This window comes from Somniosus microcephalus, chromosome 9, assembly GCF_052327205.1.
Source record: "Somniosus microcephalus isolate GS21.2 chromosome 9, FLI_Smic_1.0, whole genome shotgun sequence".
NCBI classification, from domain to species: domain Eukaryota; kingdom Metazoa; phylum Chordata; class Chondrichthyes; order Squaliformes; family Somniosidae; genus Somniosus; species Somniosus microcephalus.
In genome coordinates, this window is record NC_140995.1 from 185,089,153 (window position 1) to 185,108,074 (window position 18,922).

The window sequence follows — 18,922 nt, forward strand, 5'->3', positions numbered from 1 at the left end:
CAGACTCCCACTGATCTCCTGACTCCTCAATTATTCCAAGGAATTAATGACGAATTTGTTTTATTATTTAGTTTTCCACAGTGTAATGGTAACAAAATCCAAAAGATTTTAGATGTGCTTAGCCCTCTGATTTGTTACTGTTAAAGTTTAACAAGATTTTTTTTAAATTATTTGAGATAGAGAAAGAGTTTACAAGCTGTATCTTGTTTCTGTATGCTTCATCATAGGTCGATTTGTGACACTGGATAGAGATGTGATTATCTACAGAATATACCTGATTCGAACTTAACACGATTCTGAGGTTGAGATACTAGAGTGTGACGTGATGGGTGCTGTTGGGGAGCAGGAGGTTTTGTCACATGTTACAGACATTCGTGGATCACTAATCTGATCCTCAACCACGACACGGGATAACAAAGCAACGACCAGAGACACAATTACTCTGTAATGTCGGCTCTTAGTTAAGAGATAGAGTTGCCTTCTTGTCAGGTTTTAGACTGGACAGTCTGTTTCTTGAAGTGTTTGAAAAATTCTAACATAAAAATCGTTTAAAACAGAAGTCCAATGTTTCCATTTGCATATGACATGAAGCCATTAGTTATTATGGTTACTAATGAACTTCCATCACTACCAAAGCAAACATCAGGAATGAAGCCACGTAGTTGCGTGCACACACACACACAATAGCAGTGGTGTGTCCCAGCTATTTGTTAGGATTCAAGTTGCAAGAACCTTGTAAGTGTTACTTGAGCAGTATGGTTATAATGCTGTTTATGTTGCATCGCCTTGAATAAATCACTGAAGTGGAGTTAGGCACGGCAACAACTTTGTGATAATTTGCACAGTGTGAACATGACATTATATCGCTATCACCAAATTGATAGAATAAACATTTACGTCGGGAAAAGAAACATGGTAATTTCCTGACATCCCTCTTTCCCCTTAACTGCTCTAAAAAAAACAGAACAAAATAAAAATAACTAAAGGTTGGCAACCAGATGAAGACCAAAACCAGCCACATGCTGGTAGTTGTCAAAGCGTCTGTGTTGCATTCACTAGGCTCATTTACTCGTAACAACAGTCTTCAGTCTGTGGAACTTTTAATGTCATCATCCTGTTTTCCACAGAGTTACCAAAGAGTTGAAACTTTCAGACGTCCATTAGTGGAAGTGAAGAAAAAAACTGGCACTGACTGTTTACTTCCAGCGAAATAATCTTCGAATGTATCATGACTTCAAATCATGGGTCATCGTTCAAAAGTCATTATTTCCGTTTTCATGTTAGGTCTGAGGGGACTGTTCACCAGAGAAGGGTGTTGAATTTGTTAAATCAGAAGCCTAGTCTCACTCAAATCAGCAGAAGATTGAGGGCTTAGTGAGATGCTGAACCCAATGTGTGTAACAGCTTCTCCTGAGTACCCAATAACTGGCCCATTGCTTGTTCACATATAAAATCCAGCTTGCCATGTAACAATCGTATCTGAGTCTATTAATCATTTTAAATAATTACGTTAAATCTGTTTTACATGCATTTTATACACAGCGCGCCAAAGATACATGAGAATCAATTGTCAAGTGTGTGAGAGGCAAAAGGAAACACTGCAAACTCTCAATGTACTTCAGCGTAGTTGTATGCCATCCCTGTTAGCATTTCATTCAAACCACACTTTATGACGATGTCAGTGAAAAGGTTAATGGGCTGTGAGCAAACTGGATCATTTGTTTGCACAGTTGGTAATGTCTGGGTCTGATGATTTATAACACACAGAAAATATTATTGGGATTAGGCCTAGTGGTTTCCTGTGGTGAGTCCTCAAATGACAATTTGCTTCATGAAATATTGTCAATGGTCTGGTCGCAACATTTTATTCATATCAATTAAGGATTTATTTCTATTGCACCTTTTGAAAAGAAATAATAATCTCGTGTAATTGGATCTGTTTGTCTTGTCTCTTACCATTCTTATGAAATGAAATTGGCCACAGGTTTTCTCCAGCTGTGTCTGCAGCACCAGTACATCTGGTAATTTTATTGTACTGCAAAGTACCCTTCGAGTGTTAAGAAATAAGGCAGCATTCTGATTGAGATTAATATTTAGTAGAGATTTTTTTGTTCAATTTAAGTAGATCTCTTATGCTTCACTTCACAAGTTATAGGCAAAAGCTGGGGTGCCCAAGTTGGACTGAGGTGGGCGAACACAGAGTTATGCTTCGCTCCAACAATATTCAGCAGCCCTAATCAAATCAAAATGTGTGAATACTATCAAGTTGACAGCAAACTTAGTCCGTTTCCATTCGTAACAGTTACAAGTTATATGGGTTATAATGTGTGAAGGAAATAACAGGGGGTGTGCAGATGTATCCCAATAAATGAGCCCCGATTCAGGTCAGATGTCTGCTTCCCACCCCGCCTGATTTTACACTCTATTGACTTCAGAGCATTTGTTTTGCTTCACGGAGCCACAAAGTAAAGGTGCTTTGACATCAATAATCAGGTGTGTGACGGCGCACTGTCAATACGAAGGAGGCGGGTGCCACACCTCTGGCAGCAGCTGGGGCCAACTGTTCCTGTGTTTCCAGACCAGCTGCACACCAAGTGCATAAAAATAGGGAAGAGCGGCAGTTGGAGATTGTGGGACTTGACTCGAGTTGCGTAACACCCAATTAAAAAAGACGCTCAAGAGTGCTCTGCATCTGATCATCCTGACAACTGTCCTCCTTCTTATGAGGGAAACAGACAGCGAGAGGAATTTTGTGATTTATGGAGTAAATTATCAATTATACTTTGGAATCAAGGCAGCAATTGCAATATTTAGCTCCTATCATTGCAGGACGTGGGGAGTGCTATTATCTTAACGTTTAAAATAAAATGTATTTAATTTTTGTTGTTTTATAACCAAAACTTTGCAGGTGACCTTAGTAAAAGACTAATGCATACGTTCTTAGAGGCACTTAACATTTCAAAATGTGTAAATCGGAATAGCTGCAGAGTATATTTTTGAGCCAATGTTGCTTGGCCCCAGCCCTGCTTTTTGTTGGTATCCCAACTCGGGCCTCTTACACAAACAGTTATGCACATTCTTAAATCACAGATGTGCTAGCATATTTTAAACCTTTGACAACTGATGGATCCCTTATTAAAAGTCAATGCTCAAAAGTGCAGAAAACTCAAGTGACACTTTAAATGTCAGCTCCACTTAAAGTGCCTGCCACCACTGCCTTAAAAACTGTTTCACTAAAATGAGGTAAAAAAGCAAGATCATAAAATGCTGAAGACCTAAAACAAAAACAGAAACTTCCAGAACTACACAGCAGCTCAATCAATAGAGGTAAAGAGAAAGATAGGTTGGGGTTTGGATGGGGTTTTGGGGTCCCGCCTGAAACATAAAGACCAGAATTTTCCTTACCTTGGTGGGTCTGGTTCGGCCGGTGTCCGTGGTGGGTCCCGACCCCGCTGCTGGCTCCATCCCGCTGTACAAAATGAACTTACCTTAATGGGGCCTATTAAGCCCACCCAGCGCGTTACCCGGCCCAAAGAGATGGAGCGGGTCTGGTGACATCATTCATGACGCGTTTTCAGCCGGGATCCTTAAAGGGACCATGGCCACATTAAATTTTAAGTTTAAGCTAACATAGTGGGTGTTGAATCTTTACTGTACAATAGAAACATAGAAACATAGAAAAACAGGAGCAGGAGGAGGCCATTCGGCCCTTCGAGCCTGCTCCGCCATTCAGTATGATCATGGCTGATCCTCTATCTCAATATCATATTCCCGCTTTCTCCCCATACCCCTTGATGCCTTTTGTGTCTAGAATCATATAATAAAAGTTATATATGAGTGACAAAGAAATATTTAAATAATATTATCATTAAGTAATATGACTCCATCTACAAATATGATCAAGAACATAATTTTAATAAGTACATTAATTGGGAAGTTATTGGTGCTTTAGTCACAAATCTATAAACTTTTGTATCAGTAATTGGTACAAATAAAAGATGTGTGTGTATAGATAATACATAAAATTAAGCAGATTTTAAATGTAATTGTAAAGGGGTGGATTTACAATCTTCTGCAAGTTCAGCGGAAGAGCTGTGGAATCCCTGACAAACAGTGTAAGTGGTGCTTACAATGTGTTTCTGGGATTTCTGCAGCTCTTCCATTGAAGTTAACAATGAACAAGTGAGAGAACCTCTGCAGAAATTCACCCTAAAGTCTCAGACTGAAAAATTAAATTAGTCATATTCAGGGACTGAAAGCAAATTGAACCAGTAGAATGAGTGATGAGAATGAAATTGTTACGGTTGATGACTTGATTTAATGTGGACAATCACAGTATACTGTGAGAAAAACCTGACCAGAAACAACACAAAAATGTATTTAAATGGTATATGTCATTTTTATAGTGCAGATCAATTCACTGCAATTACTGTTGAGTTGGAAGGCAACAGCCGAGAATGGCCAGTGAAAAATGTATTTCCCTCACCATCCACGGTAACACTTACATCTCTTCAGATTTCTGAATTAACATTTACCAGTAGCTTTTCAAGTAGAACAGAACCTCCATCAATCTGTTAGCTGATGTAATCAACATGTTTTTATTTTGGTTTGTTTTCCATGCTGTCAAGTCATCAGCTGGAGCAATGGCCACAGAACTCACGCCTCAGGTTGACACCATAACTCCAGCAGGAGAAATGGACTAAACTGATGGAAGGTCACTTTCACTTTCAGCGGTGGAGGAAAACTGCCAAAACACATTGGATGTTCGTTACACACCCCACACCCTGCCCGATCTCAATGGACAGGAATCTCAGGCTTGGGGGGGGAGGGTGGGGTATAACGGGCAGTCAATCCGCTACCACTAGTTTACAGCCAGTTTACCACTAGTTTATTACCAGTTTATCTCCAGTTTATCACCAGTTTATCTCCAGTTTACCACCAGTTTAACACCAATTTATCACTAGTTTACTGCCTGTTTACCACATTTACCACCAGTTTATAGAAACATAGAAGATAGGAGCAGGAGTAGGCCATTTGGCCCCTCGAGCCTGTTCCGCCATTTAATGAGATCATGGCTGATCATCCAAATTCAGTACCCTGTCCCTGCTTTCTCCCTATATCCCTTGATCCCAGTTTACCATCAGTTTACCATCAGTTTACCCCCAGTTTGCCATCAGTTTACCACCAGTTTACTATGAGTTTAACACCAGTTTACTGTCAGTTTACCAAAGTTTACCACCAGTTTACTGCTAGTTTATCACTAGTTTATCATATGATGACACTGAGGAGGGAATTTTGCCAGCTCTGGGGAGGTGTGTATGGAGGCGGGACTGCCGGAAAAATGGCAGAAACTGAGAGCGGGTACCGAACCTGCTCCCAACCCGCCTCCGTACCATCTTCCCGGGAGGCGGGTCCTTGAGGCGGGAAGGGGATTGCAGCCAATTAACTGCCTGTTAACAGGTAGTTAACAGGCAGTTAAGAGGCTTATCCCCATTTTACCTCTGCAAGTGCGGGCTTCCCGACGGCTGCGAACCTCAGCAGGGTCAGCGAGGCGAGCAGTGGGTCTGCGGGGGTGAGAGGGGCCGAAAAGTCCGATGTGGAGGTGAATGATGGGTGCAAGTGTGGAGAGGTAAGTATGAGAGGTGAGTGCAAAGTGTTAGAAAAAGTTTCCTTTCCTTTGTTTCTTCCTGCAGGAACCCTTGGGGATCCGGAGGTGCCTCATCTCAACGGCAGAGATGACAGAATGGCTGCTGCAATCTCAGATTCAGCAGCCGTCTGCTTTCTGCTGAAGAAAGAGGTTTGGTGAGCCTTCAGTACAAGGGCTCAACTTAGAACAGAGATTGTCAGTGTTTGACAGCTTCTCAAAGCTGTCAAACGCTGACAATTAATCTGTCAAGAATTTTTGACAGATAGAAACATCATACGCTGACGTCCTCTGTCACCGGCTTTCCCTTAATTGGCCTACTAAGCCTGCAGGGCGGGCTTAACAGGGTCAATCAAGGGAAAATAGATTGGTTTGGCTGGACGTCGTTGGGGGCGGGACTGAAACCCAACAACCAGCAGTCCCACCCCCAAAGCACTCCCATTGACAAAATCCAGCCCAAAACTTGGAAATATAGTGAACAGTGAGGAGGATAGTGATAGACTTCAAGAGGATATAGACAGGCTGGTGAAATAGGCGGAGACGTGGCAGATGAAATTTAATGCAGAAAAGTCCGAAGTGATACATTTTGGTAGGAAGAACGAGGAGAGGCAATATAAACTAAAGGGTACAATCCTAAAGCGGGTGCATGAACAGAGAGACTTAGGGGTATATGTGCACAAATTATTGAAGGAGGCAGGGCAGGTTGAGAAAGCGGTTAAAAAAGCACACGGGATCCTGGGCTTCATAAATAGAGGCATAGAGTACAAAAGCAAGGAAGTTATGATGAACCTGTATAAAACACTGGTTCGGCCTCAACTGGAGTATTGTGTCCAATTCTGGGCACCGCACTTTAGGAAGGATGTGAAGACCTTAGAGAGGGTGCGGAAAAGATTTACAAGAATGGTTCCAAAGATGAGGGACTTCAGTTATGTGGATAGACTGGACAAGCTGGGGTTGTTCTCCTTAGAGCAGAGAAGGTTGAAAGGAGATTTGATAGAGGTGTTCAAAATCATGAGGGGTCCAGACAGAGTAGATAGAGAAACTGTTCCCATTGGCGGAAGAGTCGAAAACCAGAGGACACAGATTCAAGGTGCTTGGCAAAAGAACCAAAGGCGACGTAAGAAAAAACTTTTATACGCAGTGAGTGGTTATGATCTGGCATGCATTGCCTGAGAGGGTGGTGGAGGTGGATTCAATCACGGCTTTCAAAAGGGAATTGGATAAGTACATGAAGGGAAAAAAATGTCAGAGCTACGGGGAAAGGGCGGGGGAGTGGGTCTAGCTGAAGTGCCCCAGTTTATCAGTTTACTACCAGTTTAACACCAGTTTACTGCCAGTTTATCACCAGTTTAACACCAACTTAACACCAGTTTACCACCAGTTTATCACTAGTTTATCACTAGTCTACTGCCAGTTTAACACCAGTTTATCACTAGTTTATTTACCACCAGCTTATAAGTTTACCACTAGTTTATCACCAGTTTATCAGCAGTTTACCATCCGTTTTACCACCAGTTAATCACTAGTTTAACACCAGTTTACCGCCAGTTGATCACCAGCTTAACACCAGTTTACCATCAGTTTAATACCAGTTTAATACCAGTTTAACACTAGTTTATCACCAGTTTATCACCAGTTTAACACCAGTTTACCGCCGGTTTACCACCAGTTTTACCGCCAGTTTTTCACCAGTTTATCACCAGTTTATCACCAGTTTACCGCCAGTTTATCACCAGTTTATCACTAGCTTACCGTCAGTATATTTACTACCAGTTTACCACCAATTTTACCACCAGTTTAACACCAGTTTATCACCAGTTTATCACCAGTTTACCGTCAGTTTACCACCAGTTTTACTGTGAGTTTTTCACCAGTTTACCACCATATTACCGCCAGTTTTACCATCAGTTTATTACCAGTTTATCGCCAGTTTACCACCAGTTTTACTGCAAGTTTTTCACCCGTTTACCACCATATTACCGCTAGTTTTACAATCAGTTTATTATCAGTTTACTGACAGTTTATCGCCAGTTTACCACCAGATTACCCCCAGTTTTCTGCTTTCAAAAACCTCATCGAACCTCACCCCTTTTTGCTCCCCTTCTAGCCTTTCCATTCCCCTCCCTTCACCCATGCTCAGTATGCATGCTATCCCTCTCTTCCCTATTGTAAAGCACTCTGAGATATCCCCCTGCACACGAGGAGACCTATACAATGTAGATACATGGGCCTAGAAATTCAGTTAAGGCCCGCCAGCAGGCTAACGCCCAAAAGTTAGCGCTGCGCGCGGAGCCCGTTGCGCCCGCCAGAAATTCACTTTTAGCGGCCCAAGTCGGAACCGGGCGCTGTTCCAGGGTGTGCCCGCCTCCGCTTGGGGCGCTGAAAGTGAATTTCAGCGCTCCAGCTGCCGCTGCGCCACCCGATGCGGTGCGGCAGGCTGGGGTACTGCAGGCCTCCTCCTTCTCTTAAGGAGGAGCTGCCTGCAGCCGTGAGATCGCCGCTGGATTCTGCCGGCAAATGAGCCGGCACCACGGAGAAGTGCCGGGCTCGCGGGAATCAGCCACCAATGCCGCGGGGGGGGGGGTGGTGTAGGAGGCCGGGGAGGGAGGTGCGGGCAGGCGGCCGCCAAAAAAGCGGCCGGCCGCACCTCCACCTTAAAGCGCCCCAGTAGCGCAGCAGTACGGCCCCGTTTTTCCAGCGCTGTTTGCGGCCGCTGCAGAAGAGGCAGCCGCAACTAAATATGGGGTTTGGGCCGGAAGCGGGGCGGAACCGGGGCACTGCGCACACCGATGACGTCATCGGTGTCGGCGCAGCGCTACCGGCTACCGCCGCCATTACCGCAGCGCTGAATATCAGCGCACCCTCTTACACTGGCGCAGAAACCCTCTTTGGGCAAAAAGTGGGCGCAAAGCCTACTGAATTTCTAGGCCAAAGTGTGATTGTTCAATAATGTCAGAATTGTTATGAGATTGGAAATATCTATTTTCATGCAATACAGGAGGGTGGAGCGCACTGCGAGTGATCCCCGCAGGTCAACTTGCTCGGTTGTTTCCGACAGATATTCCTGAGTTAAATAAATGATCTAATCTGTCTGAGCTCTCGCCTACACAATAGGCTACCCTGCCTTGCCTTGCAGACAAAAATGTAACCTTTAAATTGCTATTAGTAGTCGCATTGCTATTAGCTGAAAGGAATTCAAAGGGCTGCACGTTGACTGCAAGAGTTTACAGCTGAAATACTCCTGCAAAATGGAAGGTCTTGGCCTCCTCCATGCCCACATTCACAATGCTAGATGAAGTGAATGCTGTCAACAATGCACAGCGAACCTGGCTGCAAATGTGCAAGAAGCTGGCAGACCTGAGGACATCTGCTGCAACTATGCACGCCACAAACTCATTACCTGTTCATCTTTCAATTTTTCCCTCTCCAAAGCAATGCAGGCAAGTGTATAGCTCTTAGTATAGGCTCGTTTTTAACTCTGCCCGCTGGTGGGAATGGGGCGGGCAGGTGGTTAAAAGGATGCTCAGATGCTGCCTGCTGTGCTCCCGACTTGTTTGCACCCACCTCTATTTTAACAGCACTGTTTCCAGTCCATGATGGGCCGAGTGGCCTCTTTCTGTGCTGTATGATTCTATGAAGTGGAATATATGATCTGAACATACCCAATGCTTTGTATACTTCATTTTACTGTGGAAATAAGCAGCTTGTGTTTTGAATCAAACTTTGCCTCCTCTGGTATTAGTACCTTCGGAGAGATTGAAGAGATACACATGTCAGATATACAAATATCTGGTCCAGATCACAAGAGGGTGCTGTTGTTACATCCCCAGGTTATGCTTTGGTACAAGCAGATGAAGGGCAGCATGAGTCGTGTCCCATAAACTAAGACGCTCAGATCGCTTAAGGGAATAACTGATGTCACTGAACCCAAGAAAGTATCTATGGCAAATCTGAAATAATAACAAGGATTATGATAATCTAAATAATGATAGATTGTTAGTGAGATAGTAACAAGAGGGCAAAAATTTAAGATAATCATGAAATTCATGAATAGTTTGATAGGAAAGTTGGCCTGCGTTTGTTGCTCGGTGTGAGATTTTGTCTGAGATTTTGTCCTGTGACGCGCCTTGGGACGTTTTACTATGTTAAAGGTGCTATATAAATGCAAGTTGTTGTTGTGCTGTAACATTCTGTGACTCTATGCTCACCGGGCCAGTCTTGTACACTTCACGGGAGTCAGCTCAAAAGCAGCTCACTCGCCAACACTAAACTAGAGAGAGAAGAGGCAATGGGGGTGGCGAATCGGGCGGGGAGAAGTGAAAAAGAACTTAACATAACCTCAATAAAATCTCATTGCCACATCACTGTAAGACTCTGTCCTCTATTGGTGCTGCGTAACAATGTGAACCAATTGACTATAAAAGTGCATGTAATTAACTTAGCAGCTAAATGGCTGTCAACGCCACCTACATTCGACGTTACTGTCGGGCAAGTTCATTCGGAGCGCAATCTGAAGTATTATTTACGTTAAATTTCATTCATCTGAGCTCAGCAAGCAAATCAAGGCTGTGGCCTTGTTTAATTAGAAAGAAATGCTTTTATTAAATGGTAGGCAGAACAGGCAGTGAGCCAAATGGAACAGGTGCGGCTGGCATAAAGGAGAGGAAGTAATGGGCAGAAAAAGCTGTAGCAACCCTTCGCACTGCAGTGCTTCTGAATTAGCTCATCAATGATTTACTTAGTACCAGGATCAGTTGGAAGCACGGGCTTTGATGAGTTTATACTGGTAACCGCTGATCAGATTTTAGAAGGCACGCCAACAGTAAAATAACTAACGTAAGGTACTGTACGTCACTGGCATGAGTGTGCGAACATTATACGTCAAGTCCTCATTCTGGCACAAAGCACCCACTGCAGCCCAACACTTTCTGTCATACATGATGTATAACACACCACTGCTATTACATAGGCATTTTAACTTTTTTACATAATAATTCATATAAGCTACGCAAAAGATACTAACAGTATTTACACAGTTATGTGATTTCTGGATGAGTAATTGAGGAGTACATTTCCTGCTCCTTTCAATTCACTTCATTAAGAAGGATCGGCTGCATATGAAATTGCAACACATTGTTTATTCAGCTGAAAACATGAATTAAATAAGACAATCAATCGCTTTGTAAATTCTGACCCAGAAACTGCAGTCATCTATGTGAAATTAGGACTTACTGGAATCTTTGCAAAAAAGAGCTGGGAGCAGGTACAGTAATCCTTTCATTTCCTAATACCCCTATAGTGTTCCTGTTAGTCAGGTGGTTGGAGTGTCCACCTATCAATGGTAATGGAAAAAAGTGAAAGCAGGTTGACATTAAGCTCAAGGAGTGTGAACAAGGGAAGGTCACCAAACAGATCACTTGTCATTGCTCCTTGTGAATTCTCATGTTGAGAGTAAAGGTGCTGAGCAGGAAATAAAACTTATGACCCGGATTGTGCGGTTAGCGGCGAATGAATGGTGCTCATCATTCCTTACGCTCACAGCTGCCCACGGAGTTTTTTGGGGGCTTTTGAGTGGCAACTTACCGTCATCGGGCATCTGTTCCAGCACGGCGCCCTCTACAGGGGTTCTATGGCGTCTGTGAGCAGAACAACGACAGCGACGCTCTTCAACCAATCAGATTGAAGAATCCTCACTGAGACACGCACACTGGAATTTTAAGTTCTTGACCCGCCAGGCACGGGGATGGGGGGGCCAGGTAGAGTGCAGGAAACCAGGAAGTCCGGGTTTCACTGCACGCTGTGGAGTTAAAACAATGCGTGTGACGTCATGGACAGGTTCCCTGCCCAGAAGTCAGCCTGATTGACAAGCTGGCTTCCAGTCGGGCAGGGAACGCCGGATAAGAGGCTGCAGGACAAGGTAGGTGCGAGCACCAACCCCGGGGGGGGTTTCCGATTCCCGACCCCAGGGGGGGTCGATTCCCAACCCCAGGGGGGGAGTCCGATCCTGGGGAGGGGGATGTCTGAAATCGGGAGGCGGGTTAGGGTCGGGATTCAGATTTTTAACACTTTAACCTCCCACCTGACCCCAACATACGCGTTTTTTAGGGTTAAAATTCCCTCCAGAGAGTCTAAACCAGGAAGTGTAAGTTAGAATATTTAATTCAATGTAAAATCTTTACAGAAAGTGAAATAAAGTGATGGAAAGAAAGATGGGATTAAGCGAGCGAGAGATAAAAGAGACAAAAAGAAAGCATTTTTAAATCAAAATATTTTAATTTTTAATTTTTTTAAATCTCCAACAATAATTAAAATCTGAAGGAATGAGACTCCACACTTGTAAAAGTAAATTTTCAGTGCCAGAGAGGTTGTTTGGCAGTAATTAAGATTTATCACGCTGTTAAAAATTCACTTACACCTGAATTCACCAGCCCTAACTTTTTCTGGCATGTTTACTGGGTAACTAGTGGGTAAGTACTGCAATTTCATGCCCTTCATGTATTTTAATGCCGAGTCTCTCAGCAACTTCCTGACTTCACGTTTAACTGCTCATGTGCAGACGGCAGAAGTTGCTGTCCAATTTATTCCATACTCCACGCTGGAAGGTACGGTTGAGGTAGAAGATCAGCCATGATCTTATTGAATGGCGGAGCAGGCTCGAGGGGCCAAATGGCCTTCTCCTGCTCCTATTTCTTATGTTCTTATATTAGCGGTGAGTGCTGATAGCCTCACCGTTATTTTTACTGCAAAATCCGGGCCAATGTTTCCTACATTACAACAGTGACTACACTTCAAAAGTACTTCATTGGCTGTAAAGCATTTTGGGATGTCCTGAGATTGTGAAAGAAACTATTTTAATGTGAGATCGTTCCTCTTCTTCATGGATAAAAGGGAAATATTGAAATAATGACAACGGCCCACAGATTACATTCCGGTGGTTACACTGGAATAGCACCCAATGATGACCCTAACACCGTAGTTTGGGAGTCAGGAGATGGGCACCTTCTTTGCATGCCACTTAGAGTGCATCTTCAGCACCCACCTGTTGCTTCCTATTGGAAACTCCAGTGCCTGCCTGCCTGTACATGGGGTGGTGTTACTGTTAAGTCTGTGTGTCCCAGTTATGCTTATTATAAATCACTGGACACAGACCACAAGAAAAACTTTTAACAGGTCTTTACTATTCGGAGGTCAGGGCTGAACTGCCCAGCAAATCCCTACACAACACTTATATACCGGTGTGGTCACCACCGGTATTACAGTATACAGCAGCCAAGGGAAAGTAGTACATCTCTTAAGGTAGTTCTCTTAAGGTGGAAAAGGTTACATACACCACAATTCTCCCTTTTTAGCTTAACAGTTATATCCCCATTTAACATAACATAATAACATATACAACTTCATGCAAAACAGTTCAAAGATTCAGTCTCTGAGGAGGCCTCCTGATTCGAGTTGGATAACGCCTTTCAGGGGTCTCTGATTCTCGTTGCTGGGGTGACTCATCTAGTTGGTCTCTTATGGATTGGACATCATCATCAGGTACATTCACTTCTGAGGTAGATGCTTCAGGTTCACTAACTTCTTCCACGGTTGTCTCTGCCGTAACCATGGGTTCGACCCTTGTTCTCGATTCTACCAGTTGGTCAGCATGACGCCGTATTACATTTTCACCAATATCTACCGTGTACATCAGGGGTCCTTGTCTGGCCCGAATTGTTCCAGATTGCCATTTCTCATTTTTATAGTCCCGGGCTAACACTGGTTGTCCTATTTTGAAACTCCGAGTGGTCTTGTTATTTATATGCTGGAACTGTTTGTTTTCAACTTCCCTCCGCACATTTGGTTTTAACAAGTCCAACCTGGACCGCAACCTCCTGTTATAGAACATCATGGCAGGACTTTGGTTTGTCACTGCATGAGTGGCGTTTCGATATGCCAGTAGGAATTTGTCCACCTTGTGTTGTAGTGGAATCTGATCTTCGCTCATGGCCTTTATTGCTTTTTTGAACGTTTGTACAAATCTCTCGGCCAACCCGTTTGTAGCCGGATGATATGGGGCAGAGGTATAATGTTTCACCCCATTCTTCTTCATGAATTTCTGGAGTTCTTCTGACACGAACTGCGGTCCGTTGTCTGAACATATTTGTTCTGGCAATCCATTTCTCGCAAATATCGTTCTTAGCACCGCGATCGTCTTTTCCGAGGTAGTGGTAGTCATCTTAATCACTTCTGGCCATTTAGAATGTGCGTCCACCGCAATTAAAAACATGGAGTCCATGAATGGACCAGCAAAGTCAATATGTACACGTTGCCATGAGGTTGAAGGCCATTCCCATGGATGCAGCGGTGCAATCGGAGGTGCATTTTGCACTTTTTGGCACCCTGAGCAGCTTTTCGTCAGATCCTCTATCTGTTGGTCGATACCCGGCCACCACACATAAGCCCGAGCAAGGCTTTTCATCTTGACTCCCCCCAGATGACCTTCATGCAGTTCCTTTAGAACTCTCTCTCTTAATTTAGGAGGAATAATCACCCTTGTTCCATACATCAATGTTCCTTGACAGACGGACAGCTGGTCTCGTCTTGCTGAGAATGCCGGTAACAGTGGATCACTATGTGCTGGCCATCCCTTCACTGTCACTTCGTAGACCCGGGACAGTGTCGGGTCGTTCCTGGTTTCTCTTTCAATACTTGCATTGGTGACTGGTAAACATTCGATGATGGTCGAGTGAAATAACTCAACAGGGTCAACCGTCGGTGCCTCCTCCTCTGTAGGTAGTGGCAGGCACGACAGCCCATCAGCATTACCATGCTGCTTTGTACCTTTGAATTCGATCTGATATTGATGTGCCCCTAGGAAAAGGGACCATCTCTGGAGTCTCTGTGCTGTCATCACCGAAACACCCTTCTTAGGGTTAAAAATGGATACCAACGGCTGGTGGTCTGTCAGAAACGTAAACTTTTGCCCCTGCAGGTAATGATTAAACTTCTTTACTCCCCACACAAGGCTGAGAGCCTCCCTATCTATCTGAGCATAGTTGCGCTCAGCGGAGGTCAATGATCTGGATGCGAACGCAACAGGCCTCTCCAGGCCATTTGGCAACTTGTGTGAGAGTACTGCCCCAATACCATATGGAGAAGCATCACAAGCCAAACGAATAGGCAGTGTTGGGTTGAAGTGAGCCAACACTTCCTCTGAGGTGATCAATGCCTTGCTTTTGCGAAAGGCCCTCTTACAGTCCTTGCTCCACTTCCATGGTACTCCCTTCTGCAAAAGAGCGTTCAGTGGGTGCAGCACCGTGGATAAATTTGGCAGAAACTTATGGTAATAGTTAATCAACCCTAGGAACGACCTCAACTGGGATACATTATCCGGAGCGGGAGCCTTCACAACAGCTTCGATCTTGTCAGGAGACTTATGAAGCCCCTCCTGGTCAATGACATGACCACAGTACGAGATCCGCTTCTGAAAGAACTCACATTTCTGGCGATTAACTCGAAGTCCATATTCTTTCAATCTGGTGAGCACCAGTTCCAAATTTGCAAGGTGTTCCTCGTCATCATCTCCTGTAATCAGAATATCGTCCAGGTAACATTGTGTGCCTGGAATTCCCTGTAATACCTGCTCCATGGCCCTCTGCCAAATTGCTGGAGCCACTCCAAAAACCAGTCTATTATACCGGTACAAGCCTCTATGCGTGTTGATCGTGAGATACTGACGTGACTCTTCCTCAACTTCCATCTGTAAGTACGCCTGCGCCAGGTCTAAGTGTTTCCCGCCAGACAACGAAGCGAAGATATCCTCAATCCGCGGAAGCGGATACTGCACCGTGTGAAGCACCGGATTAACAGTGATCTTGAAATCTCCACAGATGCGAACCTTCCCTGGTTCCCCCGGCTTGTTGTTCGATGAACGCTTCATGACGGGAACAATGGGCGTGGCCCACTCACTCCAGTCTACCTTAGACAGTACTCCTGAACGTTCTAGCCCTTCCAGCTCAGCTTCCACAGCAGGTCGTATTGCATAAGGTACCGGTCTGGCTTTGAAAAATTTCGGGTTTGCATGTTCTTCAACCTTGATGTTTGCCGTAATTCCTCTCAGTGTTCCCAGTCCCTGTTGGAACACCTCTTTAGCATCGTCCAATATTCTGGACAATCGTTTAGGTTTGACATCTTTTTTACCGGAATCTACCGTTAGTGCTTTTAAGGAATGCCAGTCCATATTTATTTTCCTAATCCACTCCCGTCCCAGTAGTGGTGGACCTCCCTCAGGTAGCACATATAAGTCCATTCCTCGGCTTTCTTTGCCCTTGTGGACCACCTTTACCTCTATCTTCCCGATGGGGTATACTCTTTGCCCCGTGTATGTTTTCAATACAATCTCCGTATCCCGTAGGGGAATATGTGGGAATAACCTTCTGTAATCTTGCTTATTCATGACCGTCAATGCTGATCCAGTGTCCAATTCCATCTTCACTTGGACTCCTGCTATCTGAAGTGTGACCCAGATTGTTTGGAGGTCTGCTTCATTACCAACATTGTGTACTCTTAGACTACCCAGTTCATTACTGCTGGAGTCTGAATTTGACTTCTGTTCGTTCGAACTGTTCTCTGTCACCTTGTGTACCTTTCTGTACTTTTCCTGCGGTGACTTTTTGTTGCTGGTCTTCTTTCCTGACCGGCATACTTTAGCTATGTGACCAAGCCTGCCACATTTTCTGCATTCCTGATTTTTGAACCAGCACTGGTTCTGATCGTGCGTTGTCTTTCGACAACGATAACATTTTACTGTACCCAAGACCATTTGATTGGTGCTGAGTTCCGGTGACCGTAGCTGCATTTCCGCAGTGCCTCTCGCTGCGGCTTCCTGCGATGCTGCAATAGTGACAGCTTTATCAAGCGTAAGATCATTCTCCTCAAGCAGTCGCTTTTGTGTTCCTTCTTTTAACAATCCACACACAAATTTATCTCTCAGCGCATCTGCTAGTCCTGTTCCAAACTGACAGTACTTTGATAGCTTACGCAGTTCAATTAAAAATTCAGCGTTGCTTTCGTCTTTCAGCTGCGTTCTTCTGTAAAATTTAAATCGTTCCGCTATCATCAGCGGCGTGGGGTTTAAATGATTTTTCAGGACAGTAACAATATTCGCGAAAGTCTGATCCGTCGGTTTATCTGGTGATAGAAGGTGCTTCAGTAGCCCGTATGTCTTCGCACCCATTGAGCTTAATAAGGTTAGTGCTTTCTCATCATCTGGTACCTTATTTGCTTTACAATAAACTTCCATGCGTTCTACATACGTGGTCCAATCTTCAATATCGCTATCAAAGGTATTAATGTTCCCATGTTTAGGCATCCTTGCAAGTTTTTAAATTTTTCTTTTTCTCAAAATGGCGGTTTCCCGCGCTTGTCTTCTTCCCCCGCCTACTAAAATGGCGGCTTCCCGCGCTTGGCGGTCTTTCCCGCGCTCGTCTTCTTCCCCCGCCGACTACAATGGCGGATTCCCGCGTTTGCCTTCTTCCCCCGCTGGCTGCAATGGCGATTGCCGTGCTGCTGCCGTTCTCGCCTCCCCAGCGGTTCTCAATTCCCCGACGCTGCTTTTACTCCCCCGCGGTTGCCCCGCATGCAGGCCAGTCCTTTACACCGGCTGCGTTTGAGTTCTCCGCGGCTCTCGTGCCTTAAGCTGCCCCAGTCGCTGCGCCTCTCAGCCTCGATTGCAGCCCGGCCCTTTTCACCGGCCGTGATCGAGTTCTCCGCCCTTTTTCCTCCGTTTTCCCTCCCCCACTCCACAGTCAACGCGGCCGACTTTCTGCTCGTGTCGCTGATCGGCTTACCCACCACCGTGGTAGAAGGGATGATCACTGCCTGTCGCTGATGGAGGGCTTCGTGGTCAGAATTTTTCTTTTTAACCCGGGTTCTCGATGCCTCCCATGCGATGGTGCTCAGCAGGATGATGAGGGCGGATGCCTCTTCTCGACGCCCGTTCTGAGGACGAAGCTGCCTTGGATGTAAAACTGCCGCAGGGTAAGATCGGACTCGTCGCCACTGTTAAGTCTGTGTGTCCCAGTTATGCTTATTATAAATTACTGGACACAGACCACAAGAATAACTTTTAACAGGTCTTTACTATTCGGAGGTCAAGGCTGAACTGCCCAGCAAATCCCTACACAACACTTATATACCGGTGTGGTCACCACCAGTATTACAGTATACAGCAGCCAAGAGAAAGTAGTACATCTCTTAAGGTAGTTCTCTTAAGGTGGAACAGGTTACATACACCACAGTTACCACCACCCGCCCCACCACCCCCCACCCCCCAACCCAACCCCAGCTCTTTAGCTCCCTGAGCAAGGGCACTGATCTCCAAAATATGTTTTCAAAATTTCCGGATGCCTTCAGGGGTCCAGGCTGCTTGGCCTGAAGCTGAGAAAGCCAGTATGCCTCCAGTCAATCGATTCACCAGCTGCCACTTCCATGCCAGATCCCAGCAGAGGATCAGGAGCCTGAAGTCACGGCTTAACGACCCCCCAACTTGGCCCTCCCTGCTGCCTGGTATCTGCCCTTGAAAGGGACGGACTGTAAAGTTCCAACACTTTTCAAGTCATTGAAGTAACTCCCAGATATGGCGGAGACCCAGCGTAATCAGGTTCCTGCCATTTTATTGGGCAATAAACCGGTCAGCGAATAGAATTATGATGGCACACTGACAGAACTCCCGCAGGATTTGAGGGTCAATATCGCTAGTTCCATCAATCACAGGCGTGCAAAGTACTGGCGCACTGCCCGTGGTCATATTGAACATGCTGTTTTGGCAGGTTTAGCAGCCATAGCTGTGACGCAGGGCGTTCGTTTGCTGCACATGTGTGGCGTCTGTGTCGTGGTCACATGTCTTGCACGTCTCTCTCTCTCTATCCTGTGCGTGTGTGTGCGTAGGTTGGGCTGCAGACTCACGAAGCTCAGCATTCGCTCCTGCAACTCTTGTAAGTTTAACTTGTTTATATACTTAATAAAACATTGATACTCTTTCTAATAACAAATAGCTTCGACTACTCTCTAAAGAGGTATCGACACAAGGTGGCAGCAGTGGTAGTAATTGTTTAATACAACTTTCACTTTTGGCGGACATAATTGGTGGCGTGCACTTTAAAACTTACTCGACAACTAATGCGTGTTCACGATGGTGTCGGCGTATGCTCTACCATTAACTCCGGCTCTCCACATCCACGACGCAAATGCTGCAGACAAGTGGGAGAGAGTTGAGTGAGCCTGGATAAACTATGCTCT